This window comes from Ischnura elegans, chromosome 11 (genome assembly GCF_921293095.1).
Source record: "Ischnura elegans chromosome 11, ioIscEleg1.1, whole genome shotgun sequence".
In the NCBI taxonomy this organism is placed as follows: Eukaryota; Metazoa; Arthropoda; class Insecta; order Odonata; family Coenagrionidae; genus Ischnura; species Ischnura elegans.
Window position 1 is genome coordinate 83,053,792 of NC_060256.1, and position 25,271 is coordinate 83,079,062.

The window sequence follows — 25,271 nt, forward strand, 5'->3', positions numbered from 1 at the left end:
AATGCACAGAAAAAAGCGAGCAATTGACTTCGAAATCTGCAACATACGGGCAAACAACAATTATCCATGTAGCTAATTCACAAAAACTAGCCATGAGTTGACCCGGAACCAATTCCGCTGCTATGGCTATCAACCCGGAAAGGAGGAAGACCAACTATACTTTGAGTCCGAGATAATGCGGAGTCCCCGCTAGGTTAATATAATTTTACTGATTACCTTTAAAATCAGTAATTTATACTCGTGAATGATTACCTTTTAAAAAGTAACTGCAGTATAGCCGAGTTTCTTTTTCTCAGCACTTTTACTAACACTGCTCATTGGATAAATATACGATAACGGGCAAGTGGTGGAGGGTTAATTTCACTGGCATCCGAGAAGGTGATTGATTACCAAGGAGCAATATGAAATATTTGACATCTGGTGAGACCTGCCTTCATTTTCCATTTCGCTGATTGTCAATTTGGTACCACTAGATTTGTGCATCCGAGCTTCTTAACCAGGTGAGATTCTACAGTCTCGAATTAATATTGATATGACTCCCTTCATTCTGCGTAACGGAATTAATTACGTTCGACTGTTTTAGTTACTCCGGTAATCAAAGGTTCATTTCCGTGTCTGAAAACTTCGCGGTGCCCCTTCGCTTGATTAAACTGTGGGTTTAACATTAAAGAAACGGACGAAGTGAAGTACCTGAGAGTTATGATAACTTACAATCAATCGTGGGGAACAAATATAAGGAATATTTCTGGCAGAGCCCTAAAGAAGTTAAGATTCGTGAAGCGTATTGTGGGAAGATTTTCGGATGAAAAACTGAAAGAGAGGTGCTATTTTGCGCTCTTCCTGTCCATACCTTGAATATGCAGCAAGCCTATGGGATGCGGTGCAGAAATAAATAATCCGTGAGCTGAAAAAGTACAAATAAAAGCTGCGCTATTCGTAATGGAACTGATACGGGCGTACAGACAGCGCTGCCCAGCGAAGTAGCCACCGGAGACTCGGTGGCTGCGCGATAGGCTAAGATTGTTTGAACAATTGAGAATAGATATCTTTAAGAGTGACATTGAGAACATAATATTAGAGCCCCTCTATATTTCCAGGTCCAACAGAATCAATAAATTAAGAGAGATATTTTGCCGAACGGATAGATGTGTGAACTCGTTTACCCCCGAACCATAAAGGACTTTAAAAAATGCTACTCGTTATTACGTCAGAGCATTTTCTTTCATATGTAAACGGCTTTTGTTCTAACACCCCCTGCCACACGCCTTTTTAGGCGGCTTGCGGGGTAGTATATAGATGTTAACTAAAGGGCAGTGAGCGCAACGAGGTCCGGTGCTAAGATTCAGTTCGTGTTCCGCTCCCGTCGGGTATGGATGTGTACTCAGTGTGGTTGACTCAACGCTATGCGTCGCTGTTTGCGAGCCATTTAGTTTCCGGCTAAATTTGTGAAAATAGTTGCCTTCATTGAATGGAAGCCTTATTTGTGTAAAGAAAAGTGGGCTAAATCGAGCTTACAGGAGTTATATCCGCCAGGCCTACAACATCTTTCTGGCATTAGTTCGTGTGCAAAGTGTAACACATCTACACGGAATACAACTTCCATCAAAAGCGATACCTGCCGTAAAACCTTCCATGGATTTTCTCTACAGGAGTCGCTGACATCGAAGGGATTGAATCAAGAAGACAATCCTGGAAATGTGTGTACTGCCAAAATTTACGAAAGACATCCCGTATGGACAGAAGTAAATCGGAAGGTAAATCCCTCCAGGAAATATTTTATTTGTTCATAGAGGCTATAAAATAACTAAATATAACGGATCAAAAAAACTAGGAAACACTATTCATAAGCCATACGATAAATTGGAACACAGGTTAAAGTTAATTGAATCGCAGGGTAAAATATTAGAGAAATATTTAGATCAAATATCAAAATTTCAAAGTGAAAGCGTGGTGCTTAAGACGCAACTTTCTGACGCACTAAACCGTTCTGATGGCCTTGAGAAACGCATGTTAGGTATTAAGACGGAAATTCATGGCATCCCCAGCCAATGTAATGAAAATATGGAAGTAGTGGTGAATAAAGTTTGTGCTGCATTAGATGTAGAAATAAATAATTGTCTACTACTACCCGGTTAAGACGAAATCTAGTTGGGAAAGGGGAGGAATTCAACTCCGATTTCTGAATCAGCACGTAAATGATAAGCTGTTTGATAAGTGCCAAGTAAAAATATTTTTTTTCTATTCGACTCTTGACCTTGTTATCCGTACCTCCTAGCGATGTACAATCGTTTTCAATAATACCATAGACATCCACGTGTCCCATTTTAGTGAGTTAGAATAATTTTCATACCCTAGGGCTATAGAAGGATTTCAACTACGAATGTAGCTGGTTAGTTATCGAGTATTGCCGATACTATAAGTTGGGATTTTACTCAATGGATATTTGACAGTGATTAGCCGCAAGGAAATTAAGATACAACCGCTGCCACTTCCCCGACTTATTTTACCTCAGTGATTTAATCTGTTTAGAAAGAAATGTGTTAAGGTAGATAGAGGCATTATTTTTTTAAATGTAGTATTGACTCTTGTATACTCTTATTATTTTATAAAATGAAAAAGAGAATAATTAATTCGAATTTAAACCCTCCCACATTTCACCGCAACAACCGCACATGTAATGAACCTACTAAGCTATGGAGCCACAACTTCGTAAGTCAGAAACGGTGAGTCACGTATGAATATGAAAAGAGGATATACCATGCCGCAAATTCAACCTTTTTCCGGGAAGATATCGCGGAACAAAATATCGAATTGATGCAAAGATATCGTACTGCCCACTAATTTCATTCCACTCCTCACAACACGTGTTTCGATTTTTATACAGTCATAATCGGGTACAAACAAATTACTATTTCGAACATAAATATATATCTTCAAAAGTAGCAGCGGCGAATACATATATGCCCCCCCCCCCTTGCGGGACCGCCCGCATCGCCTAATATTTCGGAACCTAAATTGTAACTTTTTTATATCATAAGATAGCATTGTCTTATATATATGTGCGTATAATCATTCTGAATAATACTATCTTAAACTTTGCATGTGACTTGATTATTCTTCATTACGATTAAAGTACAGGAGGCTCAAAATATCTTTTGCGCTCCCCCTTGAGTTTTTTCTATATCCGTTACTGAAAAGTAGTTAGGGGATGGATCAGAAGAAAGTAGGTGGAGGGGTTGTAGGAGGAGGCACAGACGGTAAGTCAAGAAGAGTTCACCATACAGACAACCTAAATTCCGGAATTGCGGCATGTCACGACATAAAAAAGGTTTTGGGGGAAGGAAGTGGGGTTAGGTAGCAGTCAGGGGAGTACATATAAGATGGGGGAGTGACTAAAAAACCCATTTCCGTTCAGTAAGTCAAATTTCTTCCTTTTCTTTTTAACAATTTCCCACATTTCGGCCGCACCTAAAATAAGCCCTTTTTCTTGGAACCGAATAATTTTAATATCGAAAATTTGATGTATATTTGTGTGCCATTGGGCGCTTTGAAAAGTTGGGTAACTGTTCTCCCAGCACCTTTTGCGTTCGGACACACGAGTAAAGAAGTTCCTCCCAGTGTGGCCTATATACACCCCCTTAAGTGAGTCACATCATAGTTTGTACTTGCCGCTGAGCCCGAAAGAAAAACCTCAGACAGCCCAACGTGTGCGTGAGTTTCCTCAGTGCATTGCAACCGCCAGGGTTTTTGCCCCGGGAGTTCGACTCCCATTTCGCTAGCCAGGCTGCATCCGCGTCCGACCTCGTCGGCGACGTAAAGGCAATTCTTAAAGTCGGCGACGTAAAGCTTGCATTGAGTGCCAACCCTGTAAGTGGTCACCGACACGGCCCCATCAATAAAATGGGACTGGTGGGTGTCTGCATATTATTGAAAACGATAATACTTGTTTACATTAATGAGACCCTTTGTGCTGGTAGAAAGGTGGGGTGGCGCAGAATGATAAGCACTGTAAGTATCTTTGGATTTGTGGAGGTAAAATTTATTTGAGAAAAGTAGGAAGGGAGCCAGCAATTGTAGTTAACATCATGGATGATGTATAACATCTTTGATCACTGCTTTTGCGATTCATACTTCAATGGTATAGAGGGTATACCTAGACTATAAGCCAATTTTATGGATATAAATATTACTGTAAATGCCTTTAATGGAATGAATTCCCTATTGATCGTCCATAAAAATATCCGAAGTGCTAGACGCAACTTTAATTTACTACTTTCACATTTAAATAGCATGTCACAATTACCCGATATTATAGCTTTGAATGAAATATGAATACAATCTGATTAAATTAATGTATATACAGTGAGTGGGTAGGTGCTATTCTTATGGAAGTTGTAATACTTCTGAAAGAGCAAGAGGTGTGTTAGCTTTTATAAGACATGATATAACAACTGTACTGAGGCCTTGTCATATAAACCCTACTGATTGCTTGTTGATCAATGTTTCATACAAGTTTTGTATATTTGATCTCTTTGTCGTCTACAGGGACAAAAAATTTCTATTGATCAATTTGTTTCAGATTTTGAACCCAATCAAGGTGCATATCTCAAAAATTAGTAATGGTCAGTATTATGAATGTTCAGTTACTAATGCCCAGCTGCGACTCCAAGCAGTTTACAAATCCCATGAGTTCATGTGGCTTGACTACCTTAATCACTGAAGCAACCAGAATTACTATACAATGAGATACCCGTTCAGATCATTTAATCACTCGGTTCTTCAACACTTTTAATGTAGACCTCCAAGCCAAGGTTACGCATTTAGGTATAACGCATCACTCTCGAGTCCAACCCAATCTCCAACCTTTCTGCTCGCGAAGAAAACGGAAGTACACCAACTAATGTCACTGCCGTAAATCATTAAATGCAAATGATCGTCTGTATTCTAGGGAAGTATTGTATGAAGAACATGAAGTTTCCTAAACTTTTACTACAAATTCAAACATAATGCTAACATGTGTAAATGAGTCTTAAGTATGGTCAGGAATGAACGTGCCGTAAAATTAAAGCCCTGGATGACTGACTCCTCGATGAGCAAAGTTGCGCGTAAAAAAATCTTTTTCAAAATCTACGTCATCACCCGCACAATAACGGCTTGAGAAAAGAGTACCTAAAGATAAGAAATAAACTGTGTATAAGTGTCCGTAATGCGGCTAACTCCTATTACCTGAAACAATTGGACTAAGTAAATCGAAATAAAAAGACACAGTGGAGCATCTTAAGGGATTAAAGAGAGCGAAAATTACTTCGAATACAACTAATACATGGAAATCAGACCTTAAATGACCCAGTTATTATTGAATTTGACTTCAAGAAGGAGTTCATAAGCACATTTGAGTCTCCTAAATTGTATCCATTTGTAAAAAATAATTCAATGATTGATAATTCATCAAATAGTAAAAATCATCTAAGCCTAAACTTCTTTTTGGAACCAGTCACCACGCCTGACGTATTAAAAATTTCCAATAGCCAATCTTTAAAAAAGCTGCCCGTCCAGATCAACTAAATGCTGGTATGATAAAATTATCATATAAGACATTGCAGATGTACTCTGCCATTTCTTCAATCAAATCTTGCCAAATGTAAGGTTCCCTGCATCCTTGAAGCAAGAAATTATTGTTCCCGTTCACAAAAAAGTCGAACTACGTGGTATTCACAATTACCGTCCGATTAAATTTATTCTAACGTACTTGAAAATCTTGTAAAAAGAATACTGGTAAATTTTCCGGAAAAAGGGAGTAGTTTCGTGACAGTCAATATAGTACGAGAGTCGTTCAATAAGTCTTTAGGAAAAGGTATAAAAACAAATTGTATTGAACCAATTATTATACATGTTTGATTTTAGTTTCCTTTCAGCTCTATACTTTTTTTGTAAGCAAAAGTTGTTCTCTACAATCGGTAGCTACAAAGAAACTATGGGATGGATACAGCTCAAACTTCAACTGCTGACGAGTCTCAAGTGCTAATTTCTGATGAACATTGATCTTGGAAACCAAGAGAGCAATTTTTCGGAAATTCTAAGGACTTGTAGGACGAACCTCGTATTAGGATACGTAAAAGTACACAGGACCCTTGAAAAACGTTATCAACCCGATTTTCCAGTCCTTTAAATGTAATAAATAAACCGCTGCCGCATACATAGTTATAAAAAATCCTTTGATACAATAAAATACAAGATGTTTTTGGATAAACCGCATCTGGCAGAAATTCGTAGCATTTCTATAAAGTCATTTCGAAAGTTTCCTGACTGCGCGCTTAAAGGTTTTAACGTACTACAATAGCCATAGAAGTTCCGAAAATACTTGTTCTGGAGTGGCTCAAGGATCAGCGTTAGGTCCAATATGATTTTTATTATAAATCAATCATCTGTGTAATCTAAATTTCAGTGTTAAACTAACCGCTTTTGCGGATAACCTAGTCCTGTCTTACAAAAGTGTGAACTGGATTGATGTACAGCAATGCATAAAATGTGATATAAACGATATCAACCAATGGTTTGCACCGTACAAACTTAGATTAACGAGAAAACATAATTGTGTTTAAATTTATACAACAGCTTCCCCATTGACTAATGTTGTGTAACGTTCTTCCAAGCGTACTAAAATGACATGCTGACAGTTTCACACTGGTTCGAGTTGAGGAATACGAATACCATGGTTTAGCAATTGATGAGCATCTAAAATGGAAGCATTATACAAATAATCTTGCAAATAGTTTGAAAAATTGTAGAATGAAACACTACTTGATTCGTAATAAGTGTTCTTTAACTGTAATTTACAATATTTATTATGCATTCGTATGTTCTAGGGTAAATTATGACATGTTGAGCTGAGCTAGTGCATTTAAAAATTCGCTCAAACGTACACATACAGCTCTAAGAGCAATCACACTTGCTCCTTCAGCCGGAGCACATGGCCTTTCACTCTCTTCTCCTATAATTTTTAAACTGCAGGTACTTACTACCCCTGAGACACAGATAAATCTATTAGATGCTAAGGCTTTCTACCTTCGTGGAGGTGGAGGTAGTCCAAAAGTCTTGGACAAGCCCCAATAATACTATCTACGAACAAATACTTCATATGTATTGCCCAAACCAAGTGTAATTTTTTTAAAGGCAGCTTTCTTTTCTTGGGACCAAAAATTTGCACTAGTTTGCGAAAAACAATCAATGAGAGAAACAAGATGCATACGACTACGAGAGTAACAACATATACACCATCCTTAAGCAAATGAACCTGGCTGTATACTAAAAAAATGTTATAGGGGAATAGGAATATCTAATAGAATTATTTTCAAACCACATTCCTTTTTTATTGTTAATTCCATTTTTTAGTTCATATTTATTGTGTGTTTCTAATGTATCAAAAGTTCATCTGGAAGGCATTTCTTGTTTCGCAGCAATATGCACAGAATTACGATTGTATTTCTGAAGGTGATCCCTCCTTTTTTATTGTTAATTCCATTTTTTAGTTCATATTTATTGTGTGTTTCTAATGTATCAAAAGTTCATCTGGAAGGCATTTCTTGTTTCGCAGCAATATGCACAGAATTACGATTGTATTTCTGAAGGTGATCCCTCCAACAGACAATAGACTCTGAGGTCAACTATAGCTTCAAAATTATTTATGTATGTACGGTATTTAACTTTCTAAATTGTTTAAGGAGAAATACATGTAACTATTATGGAGGACTGATGATAAAAATAAAAGGTAAGCATTTCACCATTGCAAGTCAAAGCTAATGGTTAAAATCAACGGGAAACTTAAAACGATAAACACGTTTTATTAAATTTGGGTTTTATACGCTTGCATTAATATGGCGACAGGTATGAATAAAACCGTAGGAGAAAAAGATGACTGAATAATCGACTCGCTATTGTACAATGGGCTTCAAAATTAAATGTCTAGTTGCGACAGGCCACAGATAGTAGGCATAATTCGCTCGACATTTTTTTCCGCTTGGGAAAACAGGCACGACAAGAAAAGGAAGACTCGGAGAAAATCATATTAGAACAAAACTGTATTTCCAGGTCCCTCAGAAACGATAATAAGAGATATTTTTTCGAATGGATGTATAATTGAATTTGTTTTCCTCCCGCATGATAAAGAATTTAATAAATTCTGGGTAGGACTTCGTTCGGCCTTTCCTTTTTATTCGTTAACGGCTGGTGTCCTAACACCCCCTGCCACACGCTTATTGACGCGGCTTGCTGCGTAGTATACATATGTAGAAGAGTAGGTACCTAGAAGAAGTAAAGGGGGGAAGCTTCGCCTAATATATTGTGCACGAAAGTCTGCTCGTAGTCTAGACCCTATGTGGGAGGTCAATGGAAAAAATACTCAAAGTAACCGATCTACCACCACAAATGTTTTCACAGGAAAACTCCTGATTGGTTTCACAGGATCAAATCCAGACCTCTAAGGTCTCCCCTGTCATCACACCACCAACCCTCAGCTCACATTCCATATTACATCCGTTAAGTCATGGAACTTCCCCTTCAAGATTTTGAAACGACATTCATTTGATATGTCTTTCAAAACTACATTTATGCGAGCATTTACTGAAAGAACGAAATTTGAGTTGCGGTTGGTTCGGCATAGTTATAATTTCAGGCATTCGAGAGAAAAAAAATCAATAATTAAACAAAATCATATTTTGTAACGAATAAAAATGACGAGTCATTATCATTAGTCAATGTTGACCTGTAATTGATTGAAACACGCTAATAATGAGTGGAAACTATTGTGCATACTTGCATAAATGTGGAAGAAGTGTACTTGGTATTTTGTGACTTGTCCTAGATCGATGAATTTATATCAGTATCAAGAATTTCTTTTTCTTACAGATATCCTTATAGATTGCCTCCTATTCCCATAGGCAGCAGAGATAAGAGGTCTCAAGCATTTTCACGCCTTATTTGGGGGAAAGGAACCCTACTTATGTCTATGATAACGGGCAGTAAGTTTTAGCCATAATGAGAAATACGAGAACAGGCCGGGTCGTAGTGCGCAAGTGAGTCGAAGTAAGCTAAAATCATTCGTTGGGAAAGTAAAAATAAACGCCTCTTAAGACAGTTATTTGACTTCAACGCCTACCGCCTGAGAAATTGAACAATTTATCACGAAGTGAAAGGAGAGCCTGGACTGCCCAACAGTGAACCAAGCACTAGAGACCCACGCCGCGCCGCTAAGTATTTCGCTGCAGCACTAAGAAGGCAAAATTTCACAATAGGGTCGATTACTCAGACAATATTTTACAATTCATTATTAGAATTCGGTTGATGAAGTGGAAAGATTAGTCACGAGGAAAAATGATCTTCATTCAGCCATTCTCTGTTTAAAATGAAAAGATACGAGAAGGTACCGCCCACATATCATGAGTTGGTGATGCCATTACATCTCTGGTAAATCAGAACCGATTGAGAGGGAAAGCATTTCTGACTACAGAACCGTCTAGTTGCTCCCTTATAATAATAATCTAATCTTCCTAGACTAATAATTGTTGTATTTATTTTGTAAGCAGTTATTTTTTAATTGTACGCACAGTGGCGAATCTATGGGGGAGGGGGGCCTTGGGGGCCATATCAATACTAATCCATTAATTATGATTATCCATTATTATTATTAATGATTATCCAATTCACACTAGATAGAATAGTAATTTTATTCGGACCCCCGCTGCTGCTGGTCGGCTAACCCCCACTTAGCCTCCTCCCTTCTCCCTATTCTAGATCCGCCACTGCTGATCCGCATCTTACTATATTTCTCTTGTTTTCATTCTAGTAATAAAAGTGTTAACTAACAACGGAACGTCGGAACAAATAATTAAAACAAGCGGCAATTAACTTCGATTGTTACGCGAGAGATGCTTGGGAGTATCTAGGGGCGGTGACTCGCTCCGCATTAATTTGTGACGGTATCAAATGTTCTGCCAAAGTCTCGACACCTTCGATTTTTCACCGAGAATTGCTCATTAGTGAACGACGGGTTGTAAACGGAAAAATATGTCAGTGCTGTTATCAAAATTGACGATAAAAGAAAGTCCTGAACTGGTCTATTGTGTCAAAAACAAGTATAAGCTCAAATAAAGACCAATCACTCGAGCTGAGAAATAGATCGAAGTAAGAATGGTGCATAGGAGGCAAAGGGGACAAGTAAGCTGGGCAATACGTAGTACGCAAGTCATTCAAATAAAGCTATAATGATGATTATTCATGGTTATAGGTAAACCTATTTATCTGAAGGAAGCTGAACAAAACTGTAAATCCTCGCAATGGATTAACATTGACGACTATTAACTTATCACTGTGAAGCTGAAACATGCGTTTCATTCGTTGATGATTGAAACAAAATTCTAAAAAGGTTTCTTGAATGTTCTCATGATACATGACCCTGCCTAATGCCATCTCATTGCATAAAATTTTTTAGTATATTTTGGATATTTTTTCCTGGGAGTCTCCCTCACGGAGGAACAAAGCAGACAGAGAAATCTACGTCGAGAAAAAGTTTACAATGCCCGTGAATCACCAAATGAATGGTCACTACGTCATTAAATAGTTCTACTTTGCGAGTGCATTGAGACTTTGTGAAGTAAAAGCAAAATATACATGAATCAAATGCTAAAGGAAGAGAATGAATCACCAAGGATACATAAATTAAAAATGAACGAAAATTTGACTGACTTACCATATCTTAATCAGCACACCTCTCCCATGTGACCTTGTAAGGATTTCCCGCAAAATATGATTTCACTTCACGCAATCGACAGCGACAACGGATTTGCATTGCTGTAAAGAAAGAAAAATAACAAATTAAATTTCGCCTCGACTTAGTGCTCGATTCAAACGATTACTATCCTTTGTAAACCTCTAGTCATAATATAAATATTATCACTAGAAAGAATTAAAATATGCGATAATGTATGAGTGAGCCATATTGATACATTTTTCAAGTAGAAATAAACGAAATTAAAGAAAGTTATTGGAATTCGATCCCTACCGGCTGAGAATTTTAAAAAATGTCGTGTCTAATAGTGAACCAAGTGCTACTAGTAGTCACCAGTAGTCACCCACGCTACCATGTATTTCGCTGCAGTGTTTAGGAGGCAAAATGCCACAGTAGGGTAAATTTTTCAGACCCGAAACCGCATTTCATTATACGTATTCGGTAGATGGAAGTGGGGACATTGTATTAGTTACGAGGAAAGTCCGAAGATAATTTAGTTACGAGGAAAAACAATCTTCAAAACTCAGCCATTCTCTGTTTAAAATGAAAAACACGCGAAGGTAACGCCCACATTTCACGAGTTGATGACGCCATTGCAGCTCCGGTAAATTTAACCGTTAAGGTGGAACAAATCATACAGGGAAAGAATTTCTAACTTCTTGTTGTCTAATTTCTAATTCTTATTTCCAACTCCCTCAGAATTATGGCCCAACCTTAGTTTTAAAGAAGCGTTCCATATTATGTATCAATGTACTCATTTCCTAGACCAATCCGTGGAATAAGTGGCTGCAAGGTGGAATATACCAATGAAGATTGACAAAAGATATGATTTTAAAGATTCTGATTCATATCACTACATAGTTATGGAATATACGAATACTTTGATTAACTATTTTTGACGCAACCAATATAACACACCGGTGAAAACTTAGAAAAGACAACGTCAGTACCAACTGATTATGACGGTATAGAGCAATGTACGGTCCCGAGAATCGCAGATTCAAAAGCTTACATTGAAACCCCGGTCAATAAATTTCTGGAGCACGTCTTACGGCCTTGGTTCACGCATGCCGAGAAATAGTGAATTTAAAATTTGAGAGGCGAGAGAAATTCACCACACACAAAAATGGATATTTCATACGTTGCAAGTATTTTGCAAGTCCCAAAACAGGAAAAAACGAGAACGGTTCATGTAAACGAGCGATGGAAACTTCCCTCCGAAAATATATTCACGACCGTCATATGGATAACGATTACATTACGTAGCCTCAAACATCGAATAAAATATGAGAATTACTCTTGATAAACATGAAGACTATACGGGGTCACTGGTTCTCAGCACTTCGTTGAACACCATTTTCCGTAAAATTAATTTACTTTACGGGTTCCATGGTCACTCGCTACAACAATTATTTCACATGCCTAAAGTCGAAATCACACGCCATCAACACCGGAGAGGAATGTAGAATATGCAAGCTGTTAACTTTTTGGGAACACTCCCGTACTCACCTCTTAACTCAATGCAAGTTGCCGCCAGACTGATGAAAGATTTTCAGGAGAAGCATTGTGGGCTTCTTCGAGTGTCACGTGACGACTAGCCACCACAATAAATAGTTCCGATAAATTTAAAAAAAAAAAACAGTAAAAAGCAAGCGACAGCATAACATAAATAACTTATAAAATATTTAAATCTATTAATTTTAATATTTAATGTTGCTTATTAATTTAATAATACGTTTAGGTGCGATTAGAAAATTGATTCGTAACGCGGAAGAACGAATTTAATTTTAAGTCTTCGCGGAAAACTTTAGCGGAAAACATTTAGTATCCTTCCGCGAGGGTCTTGATGCAATTTTTCCAACCTTTTTTCGCGCCTTCTAGAAAAATCATCCCATTGTGGGAGGGGGAAAATCTGCTTCAAAGGTCATTCAAAGACGTCATCCGCAAGATTATCATCATTTCACGAAAGTATTGCATTATTCCATTGCCTCTCGTAACAGCCTGCTCCGCGACGTAAAATTGGGCAGTAGTCATGGCTATTTGATGTCGAGCCTGCCTTAATTCGACGGCCGCAGTAACTGCCCTACCCCGCCTCCTATCAAGTCTTACCCCCCTCTAGTCTACTCGTCACGAACCTTGGTGCCATTTCAAGCAACTTGATTAGACAGCTGATAAACAAACCTACCCTCTTCATCAAGATCGCCTTCTTTCTCAGCAGTTACGGAGTTGGTGTAAGAAGACAGTGCGAAGGAGACTACGAAAGAAACATTAAAACTCTTCGGATGGCCATTTACGTGAGTACAAGAATGTTTTACTGGCGGTAGAACAATTCATAGGATAAACCTACTTTGAAAAAGTCATGCGGGCTATTTTACGATAATGTTCGTAATTATTTTACTGGTTTTATCTGTAGGGTGGGAAGAATTGAAAAAAAAGTAATAGGCATTTGTAAAATCTCGCTATTTGAGGTGTGATTTTTTCGTCAAAATAGCAGTGCAATTAAAGGACGCAAAAATCGGTCGCTAACTGATCTCCATGACAGTGTTGAAATCATTAAAATTATTATTTAAATGAGATAATTTGCTGCACTTTTAAGTGGGTGGTTGAGTTGTGCGTTACGATTCAATCGGATTGCTGTTTTTGTGTTGCCTATCACTTTCCATACATTTACGGTTTCGGTAGTTCCACATAGTACATTAAGAACTTAATGGCAAAGATCAACTCATTCGCATTTGCATGTATTTTCGTAATGTTTTTTCAATGAAATAAGGGTAATAGCTTAAGGGCATTGGCGTGGTAGCGGTGGGAAAGTCAGGGAGGTCTCAATTCCTCTTCCTATCGAAATTCTGGAGAGAATGATCATATGCGAAATCCCTCATAATGAACCCCTCCTACCCGGACATTTTATGTGTATGGCTGGAGCAGTCGTTGTACATCGTTGTTTAGGGGGTTCATTAACTTCCATACCGCGACTTGGTGGTGTGCAATACCTGTCAGTGATATTACGTATGAAGCCTGATATACGTGGACGAGTAACTTTGTGGTTTTCATAAATTATTTTAAAACATTGTTCAGTAATCTGTTCATGCGAAAATTTTCATTGGTAAGCCACCTAAAAGCAATTGCAATATTTTCAATTTTCCCAGAAATTACATGGGTGGTTCTATCCCCACTACGTTACGACTGCGGCCTTGATTTGAATAACGGTAAAGGTAATATAGTAACTCTCTCACGCATGGCTCACACCAATGCGATGCCTCTCCAAGTGTTTATTCAAGTGTCGAATTTTCTATGTCAATTCACATAACATTCCAAAAATCATTCAAAATTCTGTCCATCTTGATGATTATTTTCTGCCATTTGCGTGAATATTTTCGAGACCGCAACGATTTCAACAAGTTGGGCTAAACGATGAAATTTATAGTGCCTGTGAAGTATTTTTTTCTGCTGCTGCTTGCCCGTTGAGCTGCAGCGATGGCTTTTTCTCTCTTGGTTTCCGTCCGGGTTAGGCTCCCCAATTTCTGCCAACGTTTCGATGGACGCGTCTCACTAACAGTATGTCGGAAGTCCGAGAAAAATTCATGGCATATTAATTGCCATTTCCGTAAATGCTGAAGGACGGAAATGTTTCTCTAGTGTTTAAAATTAACTGCAGGGGAATGGTGTGGCCAATTTTCTTCAATAAAAACCTTCGGTTTGCATAAATGTTACTTATTTCCTTTTAACTTTCATCTGTTGAGGCGTTAGACCTATTTACCACTCACAATCAGTCTCCAACTATTTTCCACACGTTGATATGACCGGTTAGACCCAACTTCGCATTACCTCTTTTTGGGGTGGGTGAGGGCCTGTAGACTCAACTGGATCTGAACCTCTCTACTCGGGTAAAGTGCCCATATACCAATACATACCATTCTACCTCCTAACCTTTAAGCTCCCACCTCTTGTCCTTTCTTCGGCCTGCACAAACCAACCAGGACAAGGAATGAACTTCTCGGCCTAAGCTAGGATCTTATCTTCGAATAACTCCTATATTTTAAGCTTTGGTTTCTATTTTGTCTCTAGACAGGTTTGTTTTCATTGCCTAACTCTTGCAAAGCAGCTACGGTCTTCTACAACTCCTTACACACCTCTTAGAACCCATTTTCTGTGACGTCGCCTTGCGGCAGCTCCGTTGCTTATCAGTTGCCAGCCCAAGTTAACCGCTTCGATTTATTATGCGAAAAAAATGTGCTCATACAAAAACTATCACGTAGTGCTCAACATCAGCGCTGATATTTTGTGTTAGTTTTTAAGAGGACGCATACCTCGAGCTCAATCGGTCTTTTTTGCGACGGATTACTAGCTTAAAACTCATGTACCAACTTGGAATTTTCAGGGTGCATAAAAGAGATCTGCAAGGCAGCTGAGATGGGGAAACATCAGGCTGAGACCCTGCAAGGAACCAAACCCGTGGATGCAGTCAGCAGGAAAAGAACGAGAGCTAAAGCATGGAAGGATTCAGTGAGGTATACTGATAAGTACCTACCTAAAACAGTAGTGAATTTGTGTAAAACGTGCAATTATAAGCATAAAAAAGGAGTGTCGAGCATTTGGTAAAATTTTCAATGATTGTGGAAAGCAAAATCATTTTGCAATTGCGTGTAAAGTTAGAAAATTGTATAATAATACTAAAGTAAAATCAGTTGACTTATCTGCCCAAGACGTAAGTGTTGAACACGATCTTAATGATTTTGTTATTGAAAGTGTCGTGAGCAGTTTGAGTATACAGATGATTCCAACGTCTGGTCTGAGATTATTAATGTTAATGGTGTAAACGTCAAATTTAAACCAGATACCGGAGCTCAATTGAATGTTCTGCCTTACAGAATAATAACACATTGTAAAAGTGATAATTTGATGAAGGTGGAATTGAAACCCACGTCATAAATATTAGAATCATTTGATGGTCATAAAGTGAAGCCACTTGGCGTGGCAAGTCAAAACACTACGCAGAGGAATTTTCAAATGTTCTGGATTCCGGATTTGAGGTCCTCAACTGTAATATGCTGGTAAGATTCATCAAGAATTGCTCTTTTTACTGAAAAGGATGAAAATGAACAGTGAAATCTACCTCTTTATCTAAATGAATTAATGAACCAGAACTTAACAACATCACTAACTCATGATAATATGTGGTAAATTTTGCATTTTTTCACTTAAAAGTTATGAGAAAATGACTGGATGAGAAATACCTTTTTTGTCATAACTTATCTTTTCCATCCACTTGCAGAATTGCCTGGTAGAATTGTAATATTGGGTCTGACTGAAAGACCCCATAGGAAATGAACATGAGCTCTCGAACATGAGCTGATTTTTTTGGAGAAGTTTGCGATGAAGATGGAGTAGCCTTAACTCTTGCAACTGAATGTCAGGCGAGGGAAGAGCATTGTAGGTTTCACTCTCCACCAAAATTTTTTCCTTTACGGCAACTGCCGTTGATACATCTGTTGAGGCAGGGCCGACCCTAGCAGGTGCGGGGCTAGGGGTGAACCTTCAGTGCGGGACCCTTCACTTAAAATATTAAACTAATCCCCATCTACAAACTCGAGCATTTTGAATCCCTACCACTCTCTGGCTAAGTATGTGTTCCCCTCCCAAATTCAGACTTCGTAATAACTCACTCATGTCAAGTTCTCTCACTCGTTGTTATCACTCACACGACCCAGTACTGTACTGACAAACGCAATTGCACAATAAAAATTACTGCATTATTATTCCTTTTTCATAATATTATTTTTTGTCTAGCACGGACTTAACAATATAGTAATAGTTGAAATTGCGTTTTCAAAACTATCGTATATTTTAATTTTTTTCACGAACGCGGGGCCCGGGGCGGTCGCCCCGCCCTAAGGCCGGCCCTGTGTTGAGGAGACCACTATCCCAGGGCAATCCATCCTCGAATACTCCATTTTTCCAAATACATTGGAGTCCAGCTCATACCGACACATGCACTCCAAACATCTGCATAATGCAAACAACTCTAAGACAAAATATTTTCAAAGAAATTGACTTTTTTATTTACAGTATAGTTATTTTCTTTAATATTTAGGTGCTAAGCACAGTATAATAATTCTTTCATGTGCACATTTTAAAGTATAGTACACAATATACACGACAAAATCCGTACAATATACAATATTTTATTTAAAGTCAATAACTGTACAGTATTGAAAGTCATTACAATTTTGAACAAGCGAAATAAAGAAAATTAAATGAGTGAAATTAAACTCTACTTATATAGAATTCTGATACTTGGGCCTACTTGCTATTAGGCATAAACTCAGTCATTGCCGTTTGTCACAGTACCGGTAGACTCTAGGCTTATGTGTAGTTTTGCCATCACCTCATTAGTTATATTCCATATCTAATGTCTGCAAAAAAATTTCGAATTTAACTTTCAGCAAGATTCCAATGAAAAATATGTGCAGCTGGTTTAATGATGTGTACGATTTTCTAGTTTATGAATTGCTAAGCTTCCCAGGAGAAAATTGCTAGCCTCATACCTGTTGGGAGTGTAAGATGCAGTAAATAGACAAAACAAAAAAGTAAGCTTTTCTTACTTTTGACAAGTATTTATGTAACTGTTATTTTCTCTTTCTTGTTCCATCTCTCCCTCCCATTGCTGGCCTGAGGAGCTTATGGATTCCCACATAACTTACTCACTCGTGTGGCCATGAGAACCCATGATTGTTTTTGGCCCCTCAATCGAACCCCATTCAGTCTTCTGTCATTTCTATTTCCAGTCCACATCTCTTTACATCCTTTGGCACTTGGTCTCACAAACAGTGGCGCCGACTCCATGGGGCCTGAGGGGGCCCGAGCCCCCTCAAAGATTCGTTTGGGGGGGCGGAGCCCCCTCAATATTTCAAGAAAATAATTAAGTTATATTATGCTTTGTGAAATCACAATAATATATTAATAATTTATATTCCCCATGTTTGACGATAGTTGCCTTTTAAAATAAATTCAACAATGTGTTAAAACAAATAATTATAAGGTGAAGCAGGTTAACTGAATCAAGTGTTGTGAATCATGGTAGTGTTTCGGTGCTGCGGCACACTTTCAATTTAACCTATTCCTGGGGCAAGACCTCGGATATGGGCCCCCCCAATATTTTTTGGGGGGGCCCATTTGATCTTGAATGGATCTTGGTTGCAATGGAAAAAGAGATGCTTAAAAACAAGAAAGATGGCCTCAATAAATAAAACAATAATATACATATATACTGTTTTGAGTCCTTGAAAAACGAATTCCCACACCTGTCTGTTCGGCGAAATATCTCTTTTAATTTGTCGTTTCTGTCGGACCCGGAAATGTAGTGGCGTTCTAATATCATGTTCTCTGTGTCACTGTTGAAGATATCCATTCTCAATTGCTCAAGCAATATAAGCTTGACTCGTAATCTTCGGTCTCTAGTGGCTCCTAACGTAATACGCTAAACATTTATGTAAAGCTTCCTGCACACCCGTGGCAGTTTTTGACTAATCTCACAGCTTTCCTTTGTGTTTAATTAAGTTCAACAATTAAGTCTTTCTACACCGCATCCGATATCCTCGTTGCATATTTAAGATATGGTCGGACGAGTGCGAAATACACAATACGCTTGACGAATGCCAACTTCTTCAGGGCTATCAACAAATATTTTTTTATATTTTATATACCTATCAACTTAGGATAGCTTACTGAATAATGGTGGAATTTTATTTCCTCTTGCGAGCTTGTCAACTACTTGTGCAAGTGAGTGATTTGGTAGTGCGTTTACTAAGATGTCGGTGATTCATGTATTCCTTGATATAGGTTTTAGGGTGTAAGAATCAAAACTTATAGATGGGAGATTGAAAAAAGTAAATGCAGATATTGGATTTTCTAATTGGAAAATAATATTATTTCTTTGATTAATTGTGCACCATAAACTCTCTATTTCAACATAAGTTAATACATGGGGGCCGCTGTGTGATCACACCGCTAGAAAAACTCCACCACCTATCCCATCGCGTAGATCGTAATTGTAGATCTTTAAATACTGGAGGGAAAACTTCGCTGACACTTATATCCTTCATAAGTCAACTCTCTGTTCCTAGGACCATGTCTGCGTCCTGAAATTTACATCCGATTTTAGCACTCTTGTTTATAACGCTATGAAAATTAATTGCGACAAAGTTAATGTCATATTTTATAGATTACCTTTCGGTCGGTTCTTTTCCTCGCTGTGTATAAGATGAGTGTACTACTATGAAAGTGCTAATTAATTTAGATATAATAGCTTTCCCTGGAGTAAGCGTTTTGGATATTTGCTATTTCCCTGCATTACTGCTCCTAAATTTACTTCGTGTGATGTCAGGATTAACACATGTGTGGATCACCTCGGAGTCTAAATTTAGAAAATTTTACTCCTTAAAAAAATTCAGTATTGAATTTTTCTTAGTCGCCACCATTACTGTGTTGATAAAATAAACTGCATTCCCTTGCAATTATTTTGTTTAAAAGATGAAAAAAATTGATTACTTCGGACTTGTCCCTCGCAAAATTCTCATGAAGTTACAGCGCACAGTATAGACCTACTCGGCTACGGAGCCACGTATTGGTAAGAGGTAATCGGTGAGTCCAAATATGAATCCAATGATAGGAAATGATATCTGCGGAAAGCAAAAGTACAATTTTCTTCATTAAAAATTTTATAGCGACAACAGTATTTAATTAAGTTAATATGCGTTAAAGTGGATTTTAAAAATTGTTACTGCCAAACCATACAACTGAAGAAAAAAAATGCAGAGAAGTTCGAATCACCTACTTCGGATTACTATCGTAGTTAGTCTTCTCCTTAACCACTAGACCATCTCACTCGATGAATCTGAAGGGGATTCATTACGAGCTTTGTCAGGGAAGGGAATGAACCAGTCTTCTGGTGTCACTAAATCAAACTGAATTTTAACACTCTGTGGCATTATTTGCTGTGATAATGCGGCGGATATTTAATGTGTATGTTTTGTTCGCTATCGCTGATGGAAAAGTTTCAGCGTTAATTGCATAAATACTCTACACAGGATTCTCCACTCCCTTGGTTCCTGTGATTCCCACCGATCGCATCAAATAGCGGCGCTGATGTAGCGAGCCCCGGTTGTTCCCAAGCAATACACGCCCACAAGAGGCACGCTACGCGGCGAATTTGAATCCACGTTTCGCAACGCAGAGCTGTGAAGGGCAAAATTTGCTGGCGGAGCGGGAGCTCTCGTGGCGTCGACGCAACGCGGAGCTGTGAAGACACCCTAAAATGGCCGCGAGAGGCACGCTTTGCGGCGAATTTGAATCCATGTCTCAATCGTTCATTGCTAAAAAATAAAGTTCGTGTCAACTGCCCTCGAAAATATAACTATCACCGTGAGTTTATGTAGTTTCCTGGTGGTGAAAATGTACGTAATTACAAAATCGGTACGCTAATTCACGTTGAGAGAAGGGAAGAATAAGTGGGAAAGGAAACGCTGTTAACTTTCCCTAGCCTGAATTAAGTTTGAGGGCCCATAGATATCAACCATGTCTTTAAACTTCCGGCACCTATGTTTTAGAGAATTAAGAATGATTCCTGCGCAGCTCATAAAGAAGAGCACTCGTTGACATCATTACCAGACCACCTAGGCACACTTGGGGACGGGTCAGATCCGGTATTAGGACCATAGCAAGAATTTTTATCATACAGACTGTCCCAAGGGTCGTGTGTCATTTTTGACCTGTAATTTTAGTAACTTTGCATGGAGCAATATTCATGAAAATTGTCACACTTATGGGGAAAGGTCCTAAGTTTTGTTGAGTGTAAGCAATATTTTAAAATTTTGACCTTTTGACCTCACAAAGTGGGTCCAAACCAAAAATTTGAATTTGCCTTATGGGGTTTCAATGTTAAAAAAATCGAGATAGACAAAAGTGTGAATTTCATTGACCAATATGTCAATTCTTAGGTTTTCGGACACGAGAAACCCGAAAATAACACTTTTATTTACGAATATTCAACCGTTGACCCAGTAAGGTCACCGTCAAGGTCATAAGGGTGGCAAAAGGAATAGCATACCAACAAAGGTGTCGATCCATGGGTTTTGTAGGGTGCCCAAGTCATTGGTATTGTCCAAATACTCGTATTATTCACTAATTGACCTCCGAGGGTCACCACGGGGGTCAAAGGTCATAGAGTTAAAAGTCGGGCAATCATAAAAACCAAGGGGTCAAACCATAGGTTTTGAAGGGTGCCAAAGTCGGTTAGGCTGTTCGTAGATCCGTATTGTTGATATTTTGACCTCCGAAGGTCATAATGGGGGTCAAGGGTCATAGAGTTAAATCGGCCCACCATGACAGCAAAAGAGTGTAACAATGTGTTTTAAAGGGTGCCCAAGTCAGTTTTGCTGTTTTTAAATCCGTATTGTCGACTTTTTATTACCAGCGAGGGTCACAATGGGGTCAGAGGTCATAGAGGTATGTTTTGAAATAATAGGAAAACTAATGTCCCCAACCAAAGGTTGTTTTGTTGTTTGTTTCCTATTATTTCAAAACATACCTCTATGACCTCTGACCCCATTGTGACCCTCGCTGGTAATAAAAAGTCGACAATATGGATTTAAAAACAGCAAAACTGACTTGGGCACCCTTTAAAACACATTGTTACACTCTTTTGCTGTCATGGTGGGCCGATTTAACTCTATGACCCTTGACCCCCATTATGACCTTCGAAGGTCAAAATATCAACAATACGGATCTACGAACAGCCTAACCGACTTTGGCACCCTTCAAAACCTATGGTTTGACCCCTTGGTTTTTATGATTGCCCGACTTTTAACTCTATGACCTTTGACCCCCGTGGTGACCCTCGGAGGTCAATTAGTGAATAATACGAGTATTTGGACAATACCAATGACTTGGGCACCCTACAAAACCCATGGATCGACACCTTTGTTGGTATGCTATTCCTTTTGCCACCCTTATGACCTTGACGGTGACCTTACTGGGTCAACGGTTGAATATTCGTAAATAAAAGTGTTATTTTCGGGTTTCTCGTGTCCGAAAACCTAAGAATTGACATATTGGTCAATGAAATTCACACTTTTGTCTATCTCGATTTTTTTAACATTGAAACCCCATAAGGCAAATTCAAATTTTTGGTTTGGACCCACTTTGTGAGGTCAAAAGGTCAAAATTTTAAAATATTGCTTACACTCAACAAAACTTAGGACCTTTCCCCATAAGTGTGACAATTTTCATGAATATTGCTCCATGCAAAGTTACTAAAATTACAGGTCAAAAATGACACACGACCCTTGGGACAGTCTGTATGATAAAAATTCTTGCTATGGTCCTGTATCCCCAACCGCTTATTTTCCCTCAGCTCCCAATCGTAGCCGGAGCTGCATCCGGGCACAAAACACCGAGATTTACCCATGATATTTCGTAAATATCTTACTGGTGGAGAAATACTAAAAAAAAACACCAAAATCGGTGAAATTCTCGGCTCACAGAGGATGATAACAGCCGATCACTCATAAGCCGCCACTGACAACAAGCCAAATGAAGGGGATGGTAGTGTCGGTCGCGGCACAAGTGGCAAAAGTTGGAGTTTGAATTAATGCGCGGGACCCGTGTTCAAATTATGACTGCTACCGCCACCTAGTGGGGCCTCCTTAGTAATGTAAACTCTATGGTTAATTGTAAGACAATATAATTCGACGCATCGGCTAACTTACGAGAGGAAGTAAAGTGACGCTCAGGACGTAGATTTATTATCTAGCATGAGCTGCACAATTTATGTGGTATTAAACACTGCACATATCCCGCATACATTTCCCTTTAATGATGTTGTTATAAAAATATTGCGGGAAGTGGGAATTTTGTTCAAATTTCCCTCTCCACTGGTGCAATAGAAAATACCGAAACTCGATTTCAAAACTGCGGCGAAAGTGGCGCCGCTCCATTTGTTGCAATAATTTTGAATCCGACTGTACATAAATCCGGTTTCGGTATAATCTTATAATCACTATAGATTTCAATTTTTGTTACTTATTCCGATTCCAATTTCGGGACTTTGTCCAATAACATATAATAATAATTGTTTATTCTTACGGGTGTTAACCTAATGTACAAAAAGTGTTACATAAATAAGAATTTAGACATAGTGTTACATCATCATCACTGGTCAACAATCCTAGGATTGGTTTGACGCAGCTCTCCACTCAGTTCTCCTATCAGCTAATCTTTTCACTCCTACGTATTTCTTCTCTTTCACATCTCTCTTTCATCATCATCATCATCATCACTGGTCAACAATCCTAGGATTGGTTTGACGCAGCTCTCCACTCAGTTCTCCTATCAGCTAATCTTTTCACACCTACGTATTTCTTCTCTTTCACATCTCTCTTTACTTGTTCCATATATTTTGTTCGAGGTCTTCCTTTTCCATTCTTGCCTCCCACTTGTCCTTCGACGATTGTCTTCATCAGGCCATCATGTCTCAAGATGTGGCCTATAAGGTTGTTCCGTCTTCTTATTAAGGTTTTCATGAGGCTTCTCTTCTCTCCTACCCTTCTTAGGACTTCCTCGTTACTAACTCGGTCGATCCATTTGATTTTCATCATTCTTCTGTAGCACCACATTTCGAAGGCCTCTATCCTTGCTTTCTCCGTTGCGGTCATTGTCCATGCCTCACTTCCGTATAGGAGCATACTCCAGATGTAGGTTCTTATAAATTGTTTCTTTACCTCTATATTTAAGTTTCCCGCTGTAAGCAGGTCTCTCTTTTGGTGGAATGCTCTCTTCGCCTGGGCTATTCTGCTGATAATTTCTTTCTTGCTTCTCCCGTCACTAGTTATCTTGCTTCCCAAATAACAGAATTCATCCACCTCTATCAGTTTTTGCCTCCCTATTTTAATGTTGGTCTTGACTTCTTCTCTTCTGCTGCATACTAAGATCTTGGTTTTCTTCGTGTTTATTTTCAGTTGATATCTACTCATTACCCTACCCATATTAACCAGAATATTTTTCAAATCCGTCTCTGTTTCTGCTATAACGGCTATGTCATCGGCAAATCTTAGCATGCTAATTTTTTCTCCATGGATATTCACTCCCAATTCCTTTTCTTTGATTTCATTAATGGCTTTTTCGATGTAAACGTTGAAAATTACGGGTGAAAATGTACAGCCTTGTCGCACTCCTTTCTAAATTCTTGCTTCTTCACAGCTTGGCCCTGATTTTATCACGGCTACTTGGTTTTTGTATAAACTGTGGATGATTCTTCTATCATTATAAAGAACCCCAATTTCCTTTAGGATTCCAAGCATTTTGCTCCAATCCACGTTGTCAAATGCTTTCTCTAAGTCCACAAACGCAACGAATGTTGGCTTGTTCTTTTCCATTCTCTTTTCTATGAGCAGTCTTAGGGCCAATATTGCTTCCCTTGTGCCTTTGTTTTTTCTGAATCCAAATTGGTCCTCATCCAAGTACTCTTCTGCTTTTCGTTCTATTCTTCTATAGATGATCCTTGTCAGTATCTTTGATGCATGAGTAGTAAGGCTTATGGTCCTAAAATCTTCGCACTTCTCCGCTCTTTCCTTCTTAGGAATAGGGATTATAATGTTCCTCTCGAAATCCTTTGGTATCTCACCTGTCGTATACATTTCACTAATGATTTTGTATAGCTGGTTCAACGTCTTCTCTCCTAAATTTTTGATCAGTTCTGCAGGAATGTCATCAATGCCAGACGCTTTATTTATCCTGAGGTCTCTTACAGCCGCATCAAATTCCGATCTTAAAATTGGGGCTCCCATGTCATCGGCATCCACTTCCCTCTCGTTTTCGATAGCATTCGTTCTGAGGCGACTTCCTTTGTACAAATCTTCCAGATATTCCTTCCATCTCTTCCCTTTTTCTTCGTTTTCAATCAATAGTTCTCCGTTTTTGTCCCTAAGGGTATTACATCTTACTCCCAATGCCTTTTCTTTGATTTCCTTAAAGTGGTTCCTCACTATCCTATAAGCGGCCTCTACTTTTCCATGTTTAAGATTGTTTTGCACGTCTTCGCAAATGCTTTTCATCCACGTTTCTCTAGCCTTCGGCGCTTTACGACGTATTTCGTTCCTTATCCTCTTGTAACGATTCTGTCCTTCCTTTGTTTTCGCAGCCTTGTATTTTCTTCTTTCTTCAATGAGATCTAATACTTCCTGCGTGATCCATGGTTTTTTCATAACGACTCTTCTTTTACCAAGAACTTCCTCAGCTGCCGCCTGCAGACCACTTCTAATGGTTTTCCAACTCACTTCCATTGGTTTGTTGGTCGTATCCTCCCCTATTTTATTTTCTACAGCCTCTTTAAAAGCCAGTTGATGCTGAACCTCCCTCAATTTTTCAACCTGCCATATGTTTTTCACGGCTTTCTTCAACTTTTTAAATTTAAGGTGGCATTTCATCATAACTA